The 22075-nt window shown below is 34.8% G+C and overlaps 1 long non-coding RNA gene across 1 annotated transcript; it reads left to right on the top strand.

Annotated features, from left to right (window-relative positions):
• Positions 1-812: 812 nt before the first annotated feature.
• LOC141403536 (uncharacterized) lies at positions 813-13478 on the top strand. Its single transcript, XR_012412833.1, has 2 exons — positions 813-3038; positions 3147-13478. It is a non-coding gene; the product is annotated as an uncharacterized lncRNA (long non-coding RNA).
• The last annotated feature ends 8597 nt before the right edge of the window (positions 13479-22075 follow it).

Here is a 22075-nt window from a genome sequence, read left to right as displayed (position 1 = left end):
GGTGACTGGAGGGCTCGAACCGAATACTGCGTTCATCCACACTTTGGATATCGTAATATTTCTTTGAATATTAGATGAAATGAAATTCGAAGGTGGAAGGAGTGGAGCTTCCGATACCTCCCCCACAAAAGTAAGAAAATATTCGCTAAAATGGTACTGTAAATATTGTCGAGACTCGGTTTAAAAAAAGCCCTATCTATCGATATCCCCGCAAATTTTTGCGTTTTAATCCTATCCATATTGTTTTGAAAACGCCCCCTAAATACGTACGTTTTTTTTTTTTTTTTGAAAAAAAAAAGTATTTCAATCCACACAGGCTGAGGGTATATCTCTGTCGGCAATGTCGACTGATACTTTTGTACTTGTCTGGTATCTAAATCTGTCGTTTTAGTGGCTAGATCCGAACGCGGAAGGGCTCATTAGATCCGTCGCGTAAAAACTTAACTAAAAAAACTAAATTCAAAAAAATTTAATTCATTTAAAGCAAATTGAATAACACTTGTACATTTTACACGCGAAAAACAGGATTTTTAAGAAAATTCATGCATCAAATATTGTCCTTTAGACTCAAATTACTAGGATGATGTACGGAGCACACTCATGAGATATTAACTCACTAGGTTTCAAATGTCAATTCCTTTGTGTATAAGTCAAATAAATCATGATTAAGAATGTTAACTCTGCATGGCTTTAGTGTAGATATTGAAATTCTGAATTTTCTTTCTATGCTTTGAAAAAGGTGACGACGTCCATCTGCAAAGCCTTTTCAACTTGAATAAATAAAACACAGATTTATTAAACATTTTTTCGTAATGTAATTTTTATTAAATTATTTTTCTGTTTGTTTCTTTTTTTCTCCGTTTATTGTTTGGTTTTCTGGGATTCTTCATTTATATTTCGCGAATTTGTTTCTTTTATCGTGTTTTTTTACTTTTGTAGTTTCGCTTTAAGAGGGAGTTAATTAAAAATTATTTACTCGGTATCGCATAATTTCTCGTTCCGTTATGGGTGAGGGAGGAGATTTTTCATTAATTCTTTTTTTCGTATTGGTTGTTCATCGTGGCTTTACTTTGTAAATTTTTACGGGGTTTTCACGGATATCTTGGCTGGCTTGCTTTCTTAACAATTATAATATGCAAAGTGTAACATTGAAATAGTTTGTTTATTTTACCGTTTTTTTGTTTATGTTATGTTTTTAATTTTTTTCAATCTTAATATTAAATTACAATTTTAATAAACCTTTTTTTCCAGCTTGTTTCTGTTTTTGAAGAATTTATTAAGTTTATCTATTTGGAAAGTGTGAGGGGTTTTCTTTTGGATTATGAAGAGTTTCTGTTCTTTTTTTTCTTGTTCTTTCTTTTTTTGGCTATAATAGTTTAACTGAAGTATTATATATTTGTTTTTAAAATAAAACTTTTGTTTTTCTTTTTTCGAAAAAAAAATGTTTGTCTGTCTCAGTTTACGGTGATAAGAAATCTTTATTTTCTAAGAGGGAAGAGATGGTTCGTTTAGGTGGTGGGGTTATATATTTTTTGTTAAATTTACAATATTTATTGGAAGGCTAGAGGAGATTATTTGTATAATTTTATGTATGTGGTATTTTTTGTTTTGTTTTGTAGATTATTTTGTTTTGTTATTGATTTACTATGCTGCTACTGCTGTATAAATGTAATATCAACTCAACAAAATAATTTTGTAAAATGCCACAACAACAAAATCGCTCGGGGGGATAATTTACTACATGAGTGGGTTTTAATTTAATTTAAATAAATTTCATTACAAAATAATTGATAGTGATCATACAGTAAGGTTAGGGGGCATGACGAGGAGGGATCGGGAAATCTTTTTGAATTTTTCTATATATTTCAACAGTCTTCTTCTTGTCTGTATTAAATTTTCTATTTGCAATAGTTAAATGTTTCTTTCATTTGTTTGTTAGGTGTGTCTGTTTGTGTGTAGTTGGTAGTAGAATAACACTTCAATTATTGTGTTTTTTATTTTTGGAAAATAAATTGTTGTTTTCTTTTCTATTTTTATTAGCAATAATAACATTCCGTTTTACGATTTATTTGGGTTTCGTTTGTTTTTTGCTGTGTGGTTTTTTTGTCTTCAAGTACGACACACAGGATGAGTGAAAAAAGAAAACATCAAAATAAATGTTTGAATTTTTTGTGGCTTTTCAAAGTATTGGGAATTTTCTTCATTTTCTTCTTCTCCATTATCTTCATATCTTGTAGTTGTTGGCTATTTGTTTGTATAGTGGAAAATGTTTATTTTTTATATTAAGTTGTATTTGTTTTCTATATTTTTGTGGCCTTTTTACCTGGCAATTGCATTGAAATATTTAAGAACAAATTGTTTTGTTTATATTAGACTAAAAATATACAAAAATCAACAAGGGAAATGCTTTCGAATATTGTAGGTTGGTTTGAGTGTGGTGTATAACGGATGGTGGTTTAATATAAAAATGGAGTCTCCTGAAGCAAATGTGTGTTGCTATTGATAGAATTTTCTACACATTAATTTAAATTTTTCGCATTTCTCTCATGTTTGCCGGGAGATAAAATTTAAATCCTACTTTTTTGTTTTTTGTTTGACTTATTAGAAAGAAAGGCATTATTCGTCATAGTTGCTATTAATTTAATTAATTCACTAAAATGACTTAAGGAATTGTACAATTTTCCAATGCAACACCCTAGGTCATAGTTGAGTCTAACTAATTATATTAATTCAAACGGATAAAAAGGTATCTGTTGGCTTTGTCTAAAGCGTTATCGACTATTATAAAATAAGCAAGTTATTAAATAACAAGTCGACCGGGCCGAACTTTTTACATCATCCACCATAAAATATTCTGAACTAAAATGGAATAATTCGTTACCTGTAAGGTGTAAAAATTGTTCGAACGATTTTTGGTGGATGAGTTTCTGGACCACTGAGAACCTCAAATGTCAAATTTCAGCCAGTTCGGTCAAAAATTGTAGCTACCGTTCTATGGGACCTGTACCATAACTTGGACCTATGTTAACGACTTTTTTGTGGTGAATTTTCGTGACCACTGAAAACATCAAGTGTCAAATTACAGGTAGTTTGGTCAAAAAACTTAGCTAAAATCCAAAATGTGGATCAATTTTGGTATTTTTTAGTGGAGAAATTTTTTGGTTATTGGGAACATCAAATGTCAAATTTCAGCAAATGCCGTCAGAAAATGTAGCTAAAAGCCTCAGAATACTTTAAATTGGGATGTACAGTGGACCTATCTCCAGTATTTTTGGTGCACAAGTTTTTTAACCTCTTGAAACTCCAAGTGCCAAATTGGACTAAAATCCTATATAGCCCGTCTTTAAACTTGATTTGCCTATGAAAAAAGACACTAGGGTGCAAAATTTTAGCGTTCTATCTCAATTATTGCGGAGGCTAGAGTGATTACCACAGACGGACATTCATAAGGGTACCTGGCTGTCTCCAGATCAGAAAACAAGAAATCAAATTGATCACGTTGTGATAGATGGAAGACATTCATCGAGCATGTTGGATGTACGTTCGTTTCGAGGAGCAAAGACAGACTAGGGCCACCATGTTGTTGCAGCAAAGGTACGTACCCGTACGGGCCACCACGTTGTTGCAGCAAAGGTACGTAAAGTGCGAAAAGATACAACACGAAAGTTAGACATCGGTAAGCTACAATCACAACAGATAGCCACAGCATATTCCACTCAACTAGTCCAATTCCTTAATCAAAGCACTCCTCGTCCCGATAACATATCAGCACAATGGCAAAGTATTGCCCACTCCAAGCAAACTGCCGCGAAATCCAAATGCGGCATATAGGGCTACTCTACAATCAGTAGAAACGCATAGCGCACGAGAGAAGTATCGCGAGAAAAGGAGAGAGGAGAAACGTCTTTTCCGCAGAAAAAAGAGAAAAGGAGAGAGAGAAAAGCAGGAGTGTGAAAAAGTCGAAATGCACAGGAGCCATAATGAAGTCCGAAAGTTCTACCAAAGAGTGAAACATCAAACTGATGGCTTTGGTACAGGCACATCCTCCTGTAGAGATGAGCGAGGTTATTTGGTAACTGATACAGATAGTGCTGTTGGTATCCAATACTAGCAAATACCACGAACACAGCACAGATGAAATCCCAGAAGATGCAATGGAATGTATACCGCCCGGGCAAGATGAGGTAAAGACAGCAATAAACCTGGCTGAAGAATAATAAGGCAGCAGGAGCCGATGGCCTACCAGCCGAGCTGTTTAAAACCGAAGGCGACATGTTGATAGGGTGTATTCATCAGCTAGTTAGCTTTGGAACCTGAGCAACCTGTGCCCTGTCCACAAGAAAAGCGATGAGACTGTATGCTCAAACTATACCGGCATAAGTCTTCTTCCTATTGCCTGCAAGATAGTGTCAGGGATATTGTGCGAACGACTAAAGCCTATGGTCAACGAAATAATTGGACCATTCCAATGCGGCTTTAGACCTGGCAAATCCACCACTGAGCAGATATTTAACCTGCGGCAAATCCCGGAGAAGACCCAAGAGATGCAGATCGAAACATACCAACATTTTGTTGATTATAAGGCAGCCTTCGACAGTCTCCTGCGTTCTAAGGTATTCCAAGACATGTCTGAATTTGGTATCCTCGCAAAGCTCATTCGGCTTTGTAAGATGACATTAACTGTTACTCGGTCATCAGTTAAAATAGGAAAGAACCTTCCCAAAGAGTTTAGTACCAAAAGAGGTTTCAGACAAGGAGACAGCCTTTTGTGTGACTTATTCAACATACTGCTGGAAAAGGGTATACTAGGAGAACTAGAAAACTTTCTGGCCAAGGCAACAAGCGACAGGGGTCATTTGACATTTCCTTTTAAAAGTTTGATAGTTTATAGCCTAAGCGTAGTCAGGCAGGTTGATATACGACCATGTGTTGGGTTGTTTACAGTGACTTAAAAAAATCACTTTGCAAAAAAAAAAGAATGGAATTTACTTGTGGACATTTTCGTCCGAACATTTTTCACAACTTTCGACGTGGATAATCACGGCAAGAGTGCATCGATCAAATTAAATCTTAGTATATCGATAAAGGACCATCCTATAGCTCTATGAAATACTGGTTTAATGAACTTAATCGTGGCCGACACTCGCCAAAAAACGAAGGTCGTGGGTCGAAGGGTCGACGAAAATCGGACGTTGTGCCAGAAAAAAATAAAGCCGTGGGTGAACGGATAATGCAAGATCGCCATGTTATATACCGTAAGATAGAGGCACCCTTGGGCATTCCTTCCACCAACTAAGATTTGATATTGCATGAACACCTGGCCGCAAAAATGCACTTTCTCGCTAGATCCAGCAAAATTGGTCAATCGCCCAAAAAACTCTTGTGGATTGGCGCAAAGAAATTGTGAATAAAAACAATAGCGATGCTTCAAACGACATTTATGATATTGCCACAGACGACAAATCTTGGATCTATGCTTAGGAGCCCGAAAAAAAACAGGAATCGGCCGTTTGGGTCTTCGAAAGCGAGCCAAATCCAATGAAAGTTTTTCATGGAAGAAAAACTTCGAAGCATATGGTCGCCTGTTTCTTCGGCAAAACTGAATGTGTGGCGACTATACGGCTTGAGAAATGTAGGAAACAAAAACAGGAATCGACAGTTTGGGTCTTCGAAAGCGAGCCAAATCCAACGAAAATTTTTCATGGAAGAAGAACTTCGAAGCATATGTTCGCCTGTTTCTTCGGCAAAACTGACTGTGTGGCGACTATACGGCTTGAGAAATGTAGGACGTTTAATTTTAAGTGTTACCCCACAATTTGTTTGCCTGAAGTCTTCTGAGAAATTCGAAAAACCAACAAGAGAAGACGAATCGTTCTGCAGCATGACAATACGAGCACTCACACGTTGATTCAAACCAGTGCCTGTTTGTCCGGACAAAACGTGGAATTGGTGGGTCGTGCGCCGTACAGCCCTGAATGGAAATCCAATGATTTCATCTGATTCCAGATTATCAAGAAACAAGGCGTGGTCCACGATTTTCCAGAAGATGTGTTCAAAGCGTTCAAAAACCATATTTTGGAGGTATCTCAATCATGTCACTTTAAACAACCCAACACATGGACGTATGTCAAATTGTCCTGAGTATGCTAGGCTAAAAACTGTCAAAGTTTCCAAAAAAATTTTAAATGACGCCTGGCGACACTGCGCGTTGCATAGGCCAGAATGCATTCTAGTGCCCCTCGTACGAGATGCGGATATTAAAAGTAATGTCTTTTCAAGAAAAACGCGATAGAAGTTGCGCCTCTACCCACAAAACTCCACTGGTTCTTCAGTTTGAACGGCCAATTTTGACCCGATCGACTTGAAATTTTTTTGGGGCATAATCTATACTAGCTATATTTCAAAGTGATAAATAGGGATAACACCTTGTGGCAGGTGGCTAAGATATATTGTTAGTGCTCTATGAACCATTCTATAGTTTTGACAACTTCATGTAATCTCCGTATCTAAGGCTTTACCTTTAAGGTACGCGTCATCAGAAATGATGATAGTCGAAGTTATTTAAAAACTTTGTCGTTTTTTTGCTTTGGGTATTAAAGCAACCTATACTTGTCTCCAACTCGTTGCTACGAAGTTGAGGGATTTGCATATGGCTTAAAGTTGCTATAACCATAGGTTTTTGCGCGATTTTTAGCATTTTTGGTAAAATAAAACCTGGCCCGAATATTTATAGGGCGAAAAAACGGTGACAGCTCAGGCAAAAATTATACAAATCAGAAAATGTTTTCCTTTACTGACTGAGACAACAAATTTAATAACAATAACTCCATTTTCTGCCGTGATTTTTTTGTTTTGGGGTACAGACGTGTAATTGTCGCTTAAATTTAGGGTTAATTATACCCTTAGCTTATAGGCTACGTAAAACTTCGAACGACAAACATTTACCTCATCGAAATAATAGTTTTGGACTTCAAGTATGTTTGAACGAAATCCGTTTCAGACAATTTGAAATCTGTCGGCTGGTGCGCGCACAATAACTTTTAGATGAATCTGTCGATTTGGTCTTAACTTTGCATCTTGTAATATTTTGTGCAAATTTATATCAAGTTCGAATATGGACTATGTTGGTCCCGAAATTCGGTAACTATTGCGACGGCCGAAGATTTTTTTCAGGCGACACTGAATCAAAAATGCACGTTGCGCGTTTTTTACGTTGGAAAACGTGTGGCTGCAAGTCTTCATAAACTTAATGGGGCATATTCTGGCCCAATACCATATCGAACATTTCACTGTGGCGGGAAACTAAACAGGAACCGGTTAGCCTAGAAATAAGGAGACGAAAATTTAAATGGATATGTCAAAATGCAGGCAAATTTAGATAAAACAAGTAAAAACGTGTTAAGTTCGGACGGACTGAACTTTTTATACCCTCCACCATAAAATGTTCTGAAGTAAAACGGAATATTTATTTTCTTTCCTCTCCACAATTTTAGGAGGAGATATTCCGTGATCACTTATACCTAAATAAGGTAAAAAAATCATAAAAAAATGTATTCAATCGGTCGGGAACCTTATATGGGGCTAAATCAAAGTATGGACCTATGTTTTTGGTGGAGAAGTTTTGTGAGCACTGGGAAACTCAAATGTCGAATTGCAGATACTTAGACCAAAAATTGTAGCTAAAATAAAAAAACGAAAATCGGGAGATACCGTTATATGGGGGCTCTACCAACACATGTATCTATGTGGAACGTTCTTCGAATTACAGATAATGGGGGCTATACCAAAACATGGACCTATGTTGACAGTTTTCGGTGGAGATATTTTGTGATTACTAGGAACCTCAACTGTCAAATTACAGGTAGTTCGGTCAAACATTTTAAAAAAAATCCTCAAAATACCGAAAATCGAGAGGTACCGTTATATGGGGGCTATACCAAAACATGGACCTATGTTGACGGTTTTTAGTGGAGATATTTTGTGACCACTGGGAACCCCAAAAGTGAGATTACAGTAGTTCGGTGAACATTTTTAGCTAAAATCCTCAAAATACCAAAAATCGAGAGGTAGCGTTATGTGGGGGCTACACCAAAACATGGTCCTATGTTGACAGTTTTAGGTGGAAATATTTTATGATTTCTAGGAATCTCAACTGTCAAATTACTGAAAATCGGGAGGTAACGTTATATGGGGGCTATACCAAAAAGTGGTCCGATATAGCCATCTTCGAACTTGACCTGCCTATGGAAAAAAGACACTCGAGTGCAAAAATATAGCGCTCTAGCTCAATTATTGCGAACGCAAGAGTGATTACAACAGACGGACATAGCTAGATCATCTTAGATTTTTATACTGATCAAGAATATATGGTAAAAACCAAAAATATTTTGCAAACGATGAATCCGAGTTTCACCCATTTAGAATTCGCGAACTGTTAATATATTCTGTATAATATTACTGAAATTCTTTAAAATTAAGTGTTTTAGGAGGGATCTCATAATGTCACCCTTAAAATTAATTTTCGTGGAAGCTGTGTTAGCATCAATGTAGAAAAATGGGTTGAAGCCAACAAGTTTTTTATGTTCCCTTCCGATTTATTGCTTAACCTTACATTTTATAGACCTGTGTATGCCCAGAGAAAGACTCAAAGAATACTCTATGGGCAATATGATACTAGTGTATCATTTTTCGAGAGAAATACCGGAACCCAAGCCATAACCCTTTTGCAACAATTCATCCAAAAGCAATACAATCACACAGGTGGAATATAATTGAATGATATCCAATTCCATAAGGGTACCATGATTTGAGGTCAAAATCACACGAATCCAGAAACAAGGTTCAGCTAAGGCTCATAATAACGAACAGAGGGATGGGATTTGACAGCATACCTTCATCGTCTTGGTATGCTGTCAAATCCCATGAAATTGCGTTCGGTTTTGGCAATTTCTGGAATTGTATTCCCATGATTAATTTTTGTTTTGTATTAAAAGAGTGAAAGAAAGTGAAATATTATTCCCGAAAATTATTTCGTCACATTGGACTGGATCAAAATCTCTTCAAACTCCACCTCGTGAGCACACAAACTGAAAGTACCGACGTTTAAAAATTGAGTTTTACAACGATATTTCAATGACATAGGGAATGTAAACAAAACACGCTTGTCGGCCATTTTGCATTCTAAATAGTTAAAGGTGACAAATTCACGATAGTATTGATTTTTTGAAACGGAAATATCGAAAAAATCTATCGATAGTTTGCCAGCTCTAGTTGTATAAGATATGATACAAAATACAGCTGAAACAACATAAAAAAGCATTTTAGAGTTTCAGAATGTTCTGAAGAAAGCTTTTCTTGGTTCAACTCCCAATAGTTCAACGGATACCGACCAGTTGTGCGATTCTCTAACTCATTTTTTGAGTTACCGACAAAAATCGGTAAAATTGAAATGTTTATAATTTCGCTAATTAACGATATTTTTCGGCAAGTTAGCGACGAATAAAAAGTAGTTGTAAAGTTCTACCGATAGTAACAGTGTTGTCAACATTTATATAAACTTTTCATTCATACTTTTGCGTTTTAATGTTACCGATTTTTGTCGGTAACTCAAAAAATGAGTTAGAGAATCACACTACCGAATTCTAGAAATTATGTAAAATTTTCTATATTTTATCGATTTTGTTGCTCTAGATGGAGTCTTTATATGTGGTTTGTTCAATAGATAAGTCCTGCTAGTTACGGCTACAATATAGTTTTAGCCCGGTATAGATAAGGCCATAAAATCCGAACTGGATCTGACAGAACAAAACCCAACTAGGGTTTTATAGTCTAAATGTGTACTTTCAAAAAATGTTTACAAGAATTTGTTTGCATTTTCAGTGTTGCATAGCGTTATCATTGATTTTTAACTATCACAAGGGCTCATTGCCCTATTAAATGTGTTCATTAATGGAATGAAATAATGTTATTAAATAAATGAAACATCGTTATTGCAATGAACACTTGCATTATTGTAATGCATGAATTTGGTTTTAATAGAAATAAGTGAAACATTAAGAACATTTGTGCAATGAAGCTTTGCGTTGGTTTGACATTAATGGTCGATTTTATTGATTTAATGTAAGATTTCATTCGTCTTATGAAGTTTTTTTAAGTACACATTATGTTATAGCCCCAGCTAACGCCATTCGACATACATAATTTCAAGTTAAGTTAAGTTAAAGTTTATTGAGACTCATATAAAAAACATTACAAATGGTATTGTGAAACAAATACATAAATAAAGAAACTTAAAACTATAAGGTATTATTTTAATTTCCATAATATGTTTATGTTAACAAATTGTGATAATGTCGGTGTGAGAAAATGAATACAAAGTTACTTAGAAAATGTGCTTGCTCCCGGCACATCCAGTATCTCGCAGAGCTTTGTCTGCTAGGAAGTTGTAGTAATAATAATAATAAAAACATTTACCTTAAAAACTATCTTACAAACTAAATAAAAAAAAAAAAAAAAACTAACCCCTGTGTATACCGGGAGTAGGAGAGTAATAATGCCAATGGGCGACAAATAATTTGTATTATTCCAATTAAAATTTTCTTCAGAAATCAAGATGTTTTGCATCACGTTACCTTCAAAATTACTAAGTCTTTGAACAAAACTGAATAAAAGATCAAGAGCATAATCCGAAATTTTGGTGATTGAGGAGGACTCATATAAATATTCATTCGAAAATCTTTTATTTTCTGATTTATAATTCTTCCCTATGCATTTCCGAATTATGTTTCTTTCAAAAACCTCCATTTCCCTCATTACTGTAGGCGAAATGGTAAACCATATTGGAAATGCATAGAGAAGAATTGGCCGAATACTAACTTTATATAAAAGTAATTTTGTTTCTACTGGTAAATGCTTGTTACATAATAATTTTGAGAAAGAGTGTTGCATTTTTCTAGCTTTTTGCAGACTCTTTCTAGCATGAACATTAAATTTTAGTAACTTATTAAAATTCACTCCAAGATATTTCACACTATCTTCAAAACAGATTTCATTCCCTTGTAAGAATAGCTTAAGTTCCTTACTCTGTGGGACAACAAAATATTTGCATTTACCAGACGGGTTACGTATACATATAGCTTTACTTTTCGATGTATTAATTTTGATTCCCCAGTTCTCATAAAAGGAATTGACGTGCTCTAGGTGCGCACTCAAATTTAAAGCTTTTCTCATGGTGTATATAGTATAGAAAGTTTGACCCAGCGGAACTTAATGCCGTTTTTAGTTATTATACGAAAATGTACATAATTGATTAGTTTAGTTATTTTTTTAACGAAATAAATGGGAAGAAATTTAAATGTAAAAATTCATATAAAAAAGCCGGAACTTCTGGTTTGAAAAATTGATGAGCATTTTCATCAATCAATCAATCAATGGTATGAATTGGTTTATATAAAGAATACTCCATCTTTATTTAATATGTTTTTAGCGTTTTTATGTCATAGGGGGTGGGTGGGGTGATAGTTACAACATTTATTAAAAAATAACAAAAAGTATTTTTATTCTTATTTTTCATTTATATTTCTTTATTTATTAAATGTATCATCTTAACTACTATGTAGTTATTTACGTTCTTTAAGATATTATTTATTTTTATTTCTATATATAAGTACAATAATTAAGTTTTATTATCTTATTTAATGTTTTCTTTTTTCTGTTTGTTTTAGAGAGCATATAAAGAGAGTAATTGTGTTATTAAAGAGAGCATAGTAGTTATCTTATAGCTGCATATTGTAATAAATAAAGGATAACGATAGAGAGCATAGAACATAAGTTATAGATTATAGTATAAAATAAAAATTAACATAGTTTAGAATTGTGTTTTTTTTTAAGATAATTTGTATGAGATTTCACAATATTTAGTTTTCTCCTTTTTTAATTTTAAGTAAGTCTATTAGCTTAGTATAGTTTGTAAGTTCTTTTTCCTTTTTTTTTTACTTTAAGTTTAAGCAAAGTTATAAAAAATTGTGGAAATTTTTGTATATATAGTTTTATATAGATTGGAAATTTTTGTATATTATGTACCTTTATAATTTTTTTTATATTTTTTGTAAGTTTGTATATATATTTTTCTTATGTTTTCATTAAATATTTATAAAGGAAAAAATTGTAATTGTTGGTTTGTGATTTTTGTTCACCTTTAATTAATTGTTTTTTAACTTTTACTTTTATTTTATAATTATAATGTGTGTGGTGTATGTAAATACAAGCAGGTGCAATTTTTGTTCTTGTTGTATATGTCATGTTCTTTCTCTTTGTTTTTTGTAATGCCTCCGCTAGTGTTGTCATTGCACTTTTTCCTCCCAATATATTGGCTTTTTAACAAACTATGTAACTGTGTCATGATGTTGTTGTTAATATTTAATAAATATTATTTTTAGTTATTTATGTTGTTTGTTTTTTTGTTTCTTATCGTAATTTGTTGCATTGTATGTTTGTTTGTAAGTCAGTTTAGTTAAATCAATTAAATTGTTTAGTATGCGCATTTCCTTTTCACAATGCATTGCTGCTACTACATTTAAGTTATCAAAATTGTAAATTCTTTTTTGCTATTGAAAATCAGGGTTTGAAAAGAGAGACAAATCCTAAAATGCTATGCCTTACAAATAATGTATAGAAATGACTTTCGAGACAAAACGCGTAACATATGCAGATATATAGATAGTAAGTAGTAATATATTCGACATCGACCCTATGTTTTAAGTATGAAAAGATTTTTTTCTATTCCTTTAACTGTAAATCGAGATAAGTTATAGTCTCTAGATATACATATATTATATAAAACGTATATTTCTTTGTTATTTATGAAATTCCTTTGTCTTTATTTAAGTGTCTTTCCATTAAAAATCTATCTATCAAATTAATATATTAATTAATTAAATTAATTTCTATTTTCAGACAAAAAACGTGTTATTTTTTCGTTTCTTTAGAAAGAATTTCAATAAATTTTACTTCTATATCATCACACATAAATGTATCACAACGAAACAAAGCTTTATTCTTGGCTTTGTTCTTAAATATGGCACATTTCTTGCTTGTCGTTGGTTATAGAATTGTTTTTGTTTGTTTGTCAATCTGCATACACCAATTATATTGTTTATTTTCGAAATATTTGTAGAAATAATTTTTGAATGCAGCAATTAAATGTTGTTTACAAATGACATTCATAAAAATTTTTCTTTTTCAACACAGTCAGCTTGGCGACAAAAAGAATTTCTACAAAATTTAAATTCACAAGTATTCAACTACTTTACTTTTGTACTCTTCTCTGCAATAAATCAAAATATTTGCTTTTCAGTTTTGCTGCACGTGAAAGTAATAACAAAACAATTTAAATAGTTGTCGATTGCCAATCGAAATGAAAATATAAGATGATAGGAGGCAAATGACATCGGGTAAGTAAAAACAAAACTTACTTCTCTCTATAAAAAAGAAGACATTTTCTATGGATACAAGAAGGTCCCTTCTGTACCTAGAAGAAGGACTCTCCTATACATGTGTAGGTGTCTTCTATACATATGTATAAGAAGGTCTCGTCCTCACACAGAAGAAGAGCTCTTATATACATAGAAGAAGGCCTCTTCTATACATAGAAGAAGGCCTCTTCTATACATAGAAGAAGGCCTCTTCTATACATAGAAGAAGGCCTCTTCTATACATAGAAGAAGGCCTCTTCTATACATAGAAGGCCTCTTCTATACATAGAAGAAGGCCTCTTCTATACATAGAAGAAGGCCTCTTCTATACATAGAAGAAGGCCTCTTCTATACATAAAAGAAGGCCTCTTCTATACATAGAAGAAGGCCTCTACTATACACAGAAGAAGGCCTCTTCTATACATTGAAGAAGGCCTCTTCAACACATAGAACAAGGCCTCTTCTATACATAGAAGAAGGCCTCCTTTATACATAGAAGAAGGCCTCTTCTATACATAGAATAAGGCCTCTTCTATACATAGAAGTAGGTCTCTTCTATACATAGCAGAAGGCCTCTTCAACACATAGAACAAGGCCTCTTCCAAGGCAAATTTATATAAGGTATTTACATGAATTACAACAACTAAAAAATTTACAAAAACAACATTGTTGTTGTTGAAAATTAATTGTCAAAGAAAATATTGAATAACAAGGTCGTTCCAAAAATTTTCTCAGGAAAAACATAAATACATTTTGAAAATCCTCTAAAATAGAACAAATTTGAATCAAAATGTAAATATAAAGCATTCAGAACTGTCGTAGGGCATTTTATTACACGTTTAGGATGAAAAGCAGTATTTTATGGTAGCAAATTTCGAAATTTCAAATTTCATGAGTAGACCCTATTACATTTTGAAAACTAAATTTACAAAAAATGTAAGAATACAGCTGATTGTCACTTCTACCTTATATGAATATGCCTTGGCCTACCATATATGAATATGCCTTCTTCTATACATAGAAGAAGGCCTCTTCTATACATAAAAGAAGGCCTCTTCTATACATAGAAGAAGGCCTCTTCAACACATAGAACAAGGCCTCCTTTATACATAGAAGAAGGCCTCTTCTATACATAGAATAAGGCCTCTTCTATACATAGAAGTAGGTCTCTTCTATACATAGAAGAAGGCCTCTTCAATACATAGAAGAAAGCCTCTTCATTACGTAGAAGAGGTCTTCTTCTATACATAGAAGAAGACCTCTTCTACACATAGAAGAAGGCCTCTTCTATACATAGAAGGTCTCTCCTACACATAGAAGAAGGCCTCTTCTATACATAGAAGAAGGTCTCTTCTATAAATACCCCTTTCGTACATTGAAGAAATATTCTTTTATACATAGACGAAGGCCTATGCTATACAAAGAAGAAGGCCTCTTCTTAACATGGCAGAAGGCCTCCTCTTTACATGGAAGAAGGCCTCTTCTTTACATGGAAGAAGGCCTCTTTTATACATAGGCGAATACCTTTTCTCTTCCTTCTATGTATAGAATAAGATCTCTCCTAAAATTTTGTGTGGGAGGAACCCGAAGGAGTGGACTGAAATAGCCCATATTCCAACCTGATACATGACTGGATGAAATAATATGATGTGCAAATCCTGCACCAATCAAAAACTCCCTGCGAGAATTATCTTGTGGATTTGACATATTGATTGGTGCCGTCAGGGTTTCTGGGAACTTTTAGGTCAATATCTCAGTAAGTATGGACTTGGGGAAGGAAAAAAAATTGTACTTCACTCATAAACTTAAACTTCTCGGGGATACCCGAAGGAGTGAACCAATATAGTCTATATTCGAATCCGATCTATATCTGGATGGAATAATACGATGTGCAAAGTTTGGGCCAAATCGATTGCTCCTTTGGAGAGTTATCGTTCACACAATTTTACTGATAAATTTCGAACTTTTGTGGGGGAGGTACCCGGAACAGTGGACCGATATAGCCCTTCTTCGAACTTAAAATAAGTTTGTACACAATATTATGATACCCAAAATTTGGTTCGAATCGGTTGATCCGTTCGAGAGTTATCGTGCGCACCAACCAGACTGACGGACATGGCTAAATCGACTCCAAATTGTCTGAAACGAATTTCGTCCAAACATACTTGGGGTTTAAAACCGTTATTTCAATGAGGCACTTTTTTGGTCGTATCAAAGTGTATATACCCTTTCTAATCTAAAGGCTGAGGGTATACAAAATAGTAAAAATTAGTACATTCTTGCAGTTCTGGAAGACACCACATGTTGGAATTAAACAAACCAGCTCAGCATTGCAATTATCTGCAATAAAATCGTTAAGAAAAGCGTATATAGGTACAAAAGCTGATACAGTTTCTTTAAGCTTTAGAGAAAAGAATAGTACGAATTTGCGTACTGTCGGGCGTACTGTGAAGATCTCTTCTATGTATAGTAAAATGGCTTCCCTATGCAGAAAACAAGGCTACCTCCATGGATAGAAAAAGACATATTTCATGGCTAGAAAAAAGGCACCTTCTATAGATCGAATTTCTGGACCTTTTTTCTATAGACCTATCTTCTATAGATGGAAGAAGACTTCTATGAACAGAAGAAGATTTCTTCGATGAACAGAAAACGGTCTCTTGTATGAATAGAAGGTCTCTTCTGTGAATAAAAGATCGATGAATGCGTCTTCTGTGAATAAAAATGCATGTTCTTAAGACAAGAGAATGTTCTTCTCTGAATAGAAGAATACCTCTTCTGTGGACAGGAAGAGACGAATACCGGGTAGTCCTGAAGCTACATATAGTAGAAAGACAAGCTCCAGAGAAACACGAAATTTGATTGGCCAATTTGATTTGATTAGATGGAGATATTTGGAGAATTACCTAAGTTTTTAATACCTTCTAATAAAATAGATGGAACATGTCAAAATATATATTATTCATATTTTATAGTCTGCCGTAATTTAAGTCTCATAACACTTTCCTATTTCGAGTTTTAACGTTTTAATACAATTTCAACTTAATATACGTGTCGTGTCTCTGCACTTAAATAAGGCATAGCATTTTCAAAATAAACTAAGCAAATAAAACTGAACTTGTCGTGATTTTGTTTATATTTATTTTTGCTACCTTAGGTAGTAGAATATTAACTACATTACATAATAGTAGTAGTAATAATAATAAAAAACAACAAGAAAATAAAAATAATAAATAAAATATGCAAACATCACATAATAAACAATTACACCCAAAGATATTTCAACAAAGAAATAAAATCTATTTTGTTAACAATAAGAAATGCCAAACGAAAAACTAAGTACATTAATTACTCGTTTCTTTCTCTGCGCTGTTGCTAATAAAATGAAAATATTTAAAATTGTAATAAACTACAACTACACCTAACTAAGAAGCTACAGTGAGAGAGTGAGCGAACGCTCTACAGCTACAATAATTTTTTAAGTATTTTAACAATGAAAGGCTAAGCTTGGAACACAACACCACAAGTCATTACAAGCCAAGCAAATTTCAAAAATGAAAATTGCAAAATCCAATTTGCTTGCTTAGTAATGTTTTTATGGAAATTTTGCTAATAAAAAATAAGGGCTTCTCCTCGTCCGTTTGTACAGTTTCCTATTACAAATTTGTTTTGTTAGCCCTTTGGCAAGAACAAAAAATTGTTAGAGGTAGCAAGCGGAGTACGGTATGCATGTAAATGGCGGCGATAGTAAAAAAAGTTACATTTTAAAATGACTGGCTAATAAATTCGAATTTAATTTCAAATGCTAAACATTTGCTTGTTTTAAGCTTATTATCTAATGCATTTTTATGTTCATGTTTTCTTGTGAAATGATAATAAAAGAGAGAAACATAAATTAAAAGAAGAACAAAAAAACAAATTTAATTACATTATAAATGACTTCTGATCCTTCTAACTAAGCAATAACGATAATTACTTTAATTAATAAACAAAATTATGATACTTTTGTCTTCCTAAAAACTATATAAAAATGTTTTAAAAACAACTTTAAAAAATATTGTTGTATAGTTTATTATATATTACTATTCTCAGGTATATAACCGGTTTGGAATCTAATTAAAATTCGATGTTAACAATCCTTGATTATGGTGTATACATTATTTTATTTATATAGCAACATTTTATTTTAACAAAATTATATTACAAGACTAAATTAAGACACTATTAATATATAGAGAGATGTGAAAGAAAGAGAGAGAGAGAGACAGAGAGCTATAGTTTTGATAATCATTAGTTTTTTTTTACGATACTACTGCCACAAATCACCAATCCATTAAATATTAAGATTTCCACATAATAAGTGAGTTTAATCAGACTTTGGCATGCCAATTTTAATGTGTTCTTCATTAGAGACGAAAACAAAGTAATTTCTTATTTCTAGCTGCCTTATAACAAATTTGCTTTGCAGCTATTAAATGTTTTGTTCTTTGCCCTTTGAAGTAAGTTTAATGTGATTTTGACATGTGAATTTGCATTACGACCAAGCAACATCTTAACCTTGCGTATCTTGCGTCAATGGCATAACCTTGGCGTTTGGCCTTATAAAATCCCCAAGTGGCAAGTTCAATGTATTTTACTAAATGCCTACTGTACTGGCATGAAGTTAATGAAAGGCTGGTTAAAAAATTGCCCAAATGGAAATTAGTTGGTCGGCTGGATTATTTTAGTTAAAATGACAAAAAATGTCTTAAAACTAACTACAAAATCATATAGTGTTTGATAAAATCTTTTTTAAGAAATAAATACATTATAGACAATGAAAATTCGATTGAAGATAGTTTTGTAGAAGGAAGAGATCGATAACAAATTATAGTAAATATGGGCCTACTTCTCGCATACGTGATCACCTTATTTCAATCGACATTTTCAGTATTTGGATTACGGCATCCGTTATCGAATACACTTTTGAGTGGGATCTTGCGAGTTTTTGCCCCCGCCACACATTTGCTGTCGTAATGATTATTTTTGTGACATAAAACGAAATTTAATGGAAGATTTTGTAATAAAACTAAACAGAATCACATGCTAAATCAAAGTGTGGACCTATGTTGATAATTGTTGGTGGAGAAGTTTTGTGGGAACCTCAAATGTCGAATTACAAATAGTTCGATTAAACGTTGTTGTTCAAATCCTCAAAACACCGAAAATCAGTAGGTACCCTTATATGGGGGCTATACCAAAACGTGGACCTATGTTGACAGTTTTCGGTGGAGATGTTTTGTGACTACCGAAATCTCAAATGTCAAATCCCCAAAATACCGCAAATCGGGAGGTACCGTTATATGGGGGCTGTACCACAATGTGGACCTATGTTGACAGTTTTCGTTGGAAATATTTTGTGACCACTAGGAACCTCCGTCATAGCCGGTCCCAAGCCCGGTTGAGAAAGGACGAGGGAGTGGCTTAGTGTCCTGAATTGGCTGAAATATGCGTCTCAAGGAGTAGGAGTATGGATTAGTGGGAAAAAATTACCTCTGAAGTACTAGTCACCAATAACCCATACATGTAAAAAAGACTTATTACTGAAACGTCAAGAAATGAAAGAAGAAATCCCTCAAACCCGACGACGACCTTTGGCTTCAAAACAAGGATTATGATTGCAACATGGAATGTCAGAACACTCTCCGAAAGATCCAAAATTGAGCAAGTATGTAAAGAATTTGAAAACTACAAAATAGACATTCTCGGAATGTATGAAGTGAGATGGCTACAAAACGGCGCACTTCCCTTGCCAAAAGATTTTAAATTCCTTTACTCTGGTAACCTACACCATCGAAAAAACGGCGTCGGACTGCTACTATCATCCAAGGCAAACAATGCTCTAATCAAATACGCAACTATATCTGATCATATAATTCATGCCAGATTCCACTCTAAATTCCGCAAAATCTCCATATTCCAGTGCTATGCTCCGACCGAACCCGATGAAGAACACAATAATGATAAATTTTATGCCGAATTGGATGCAGGAATTAACTCTGTCCCATCTGGCGATATTAAAATTGTGTTGGGTGACCTAAATGCTAAAGTAGGTTCGAACAACCATAACCTACGCTCTATCATGGGTCAACATGGTCTGGGAACCGATAGAAATAATAATGGAGAACGTTTAATAGATTTCTGCACACGTCACCGCCTATTTATTGGTGGTACCAGATTCCCGCACAAAGACATACATAAGTACACATGGGTCTCTCTCGATGGCCGATACAAAAATCAAATAGATCACATACTGATTAGCAAGTTGTTTGTTGGCTCCCTTATTGATGTAAAGACACGAAGAGGTGCAGATATTGACAGCGACCACCTGCGGCACCTTCCGCCTCCGTCCAGCAGCCATTGGAAAAAATAAGAGCGCAGTAAAATACAACACTATTAAACTACAGGATCCACAGACAAAAACTCTCTACAACAATGTCTTACATACAGCACTACATGGCCCAAATACTTCTAAATAGGCTTTCCCCTGTGGAGGATACATTTTTGCGTAAAGAGCAGGCGGGTTTCAGGAGAGGACGATCATGCAATTTTCATATTTTTATTTCTTTTCCGTGTTGAGCTGTTATGACCTAAAAGGTACATTGAAAAATTAGGAATCCACCGAAGTCCCACACATTGAACCATTATGCTGCGTTTCACGGGTGGTTAAGTCCGATAATCAGGCATATCAGAATGTTATTTTAGTGGTTGGACGAAGACTCAGCTTGGAAACTAGCATTTATATCACAAATCATTCGAATTTATTTATTTTAATGTTACTTATTTTATTCCAAACCTTTCCTATAGTCGCCCCACATTGGGCGCCATTATAACAATCTCTTGTCGATTGTATATGAAAACACATGCGAGGATTGGTGTAGACTGCCGGATCGACAAATTGGCTTAGTTCCTCGCTTGTGTTTTCATATACAATCGACAAGAGATTGTTATAAAATTAATAATGTGTATGTTATGTTAATATTTTCAGGGCCTGTCTGTGTTCATCGCTCACTCCGGCTTTATGGAAGGAAGTCACTGTGGCATACATCCCCAAGGCGGGGAAGTCAAGCCATACACTTCCCAAAGACTATGGACCGATCAGCCTGTCTTCCTTTCTTTTGAAAACTTTGGAAAGACTGCTGGACCTTGGAAGAAGGGCCAGGCTTGGAAGTAGTGCTATAAGTTCTGCCCAACATGCCTACACCAAAGGTAAATCGCTGGAAACTGCACTGAATGAGGACGTGGGCTTCATCGAGAGGAATATGGAGGGATCAAACTATACGTTAGCAGTCTTTCTCGATATAGAATGTGACTTCAATAATGTAAAGCTTGAATCTATCCATAACACACTCTCTAACCTTGGTATTTCCTTTACATTGATCAATGCTTAGCAGCAGGATAATCAATTGAAATATCGGTGAGACTTCCATTCGGAAGTCTGTTACCAGGGGCACACCACAAGGTGGCGTTCTATCGCCACTGCTGTGGCTTCTGGTGATTAACGAAATACTTAAGGAATATGATGAACTACGATTAAAAACGATTGCCTATGCCGAAGACGTGGTCATAATGATCAGCGGTAAGTTCCCGCAAACATTATCGGAACTCATGCAAGGAGCTCTAGTCAAATTATCAAGATGGGCGCACAACAATGGAATTGGTGTGAATCCGTTTAAGACTGAGCTGATCCTGTTTACCAAAAAGAGGAAAGTCAAACCATTCACACTACCAATGCTTGATGGGGTTGTGCTGGAGCTGTCTCTAGAAGCCAAGTACCTCGGCATCATCCTGGACCATCAATTAACATGGAAAAGGAATGTCGAATAACGTGCCAAGAGAGGTCTAATAGCACTCCATTCTTTCAAGAACTCTATAGGTAAGAGCTGGGGACTGAAACCACAGGTCATCCATTGGATTTGTACGACCATAGTACGCCCAATCCTTACCTATGGTTCTCTGGTACGGTGGAATGGCTTGAATAAGACAACACCTCTTCATAAGTTAAACACTGTTCAAAGAGGGGCATCACTGTTAATTACCGGTGCTATGAAAAGCACTGCACAGGCAGCACTCAACGTCCTACTTGATCTTCACCCGTTGAATCTTGTAGTAAAAGAGTTGGCAGCCAAGAGTGCTCTCCGTCTCAAAGAGACAAACTCATGGCCCAACACTGATTATGGTTATGCCTCTATCTTACGACGATCCGGATTTCAACTGGGATCGGTGGTAATCAGTGATTACATATCACCACAGTTACACTTCGACGAGACTGATGTACGTATACCCCACAGGGAGGCCTGGACCCACAATTCCCCACCTCTACTCGGTATAGAGGTTTATACCGACGGCTCCTAGATGGAAATGGGAATAGGAGCAGGCGTCTACAGCGATACCCTCAATTTACGGCTCTCATACAGGTTGAATGAGCATTCTAGTGTCTTCCAGACCGGAATCTTTGCAGTTAAGAAAGCAGCAGAGTTGATAAGCAATAAAAAAGGGGGCATAACTGGACCGGTGACTATCTACGTCGATAGTAAGGCTGTCCTTAAATCACTTAAATCCCA

Source organism: Musca autumnalis, unplaced genomic scaffold (genome assembly GCF_047663935.1).
Source record: "Musca autumnalis isolate F117 unplaced genomic scaffold, ASM4766393v1 scaffold_4, whole genome shotgun sequence".
Lineage (NCBI taxonomy): Eukaryota > Metazoa > Arthropoda > Insecta > Diptera > Muscidae > Musca > Musca autumnalis.
This window is presented reverse-complemented; position numbering and strand designations above follow the sequence as displayed.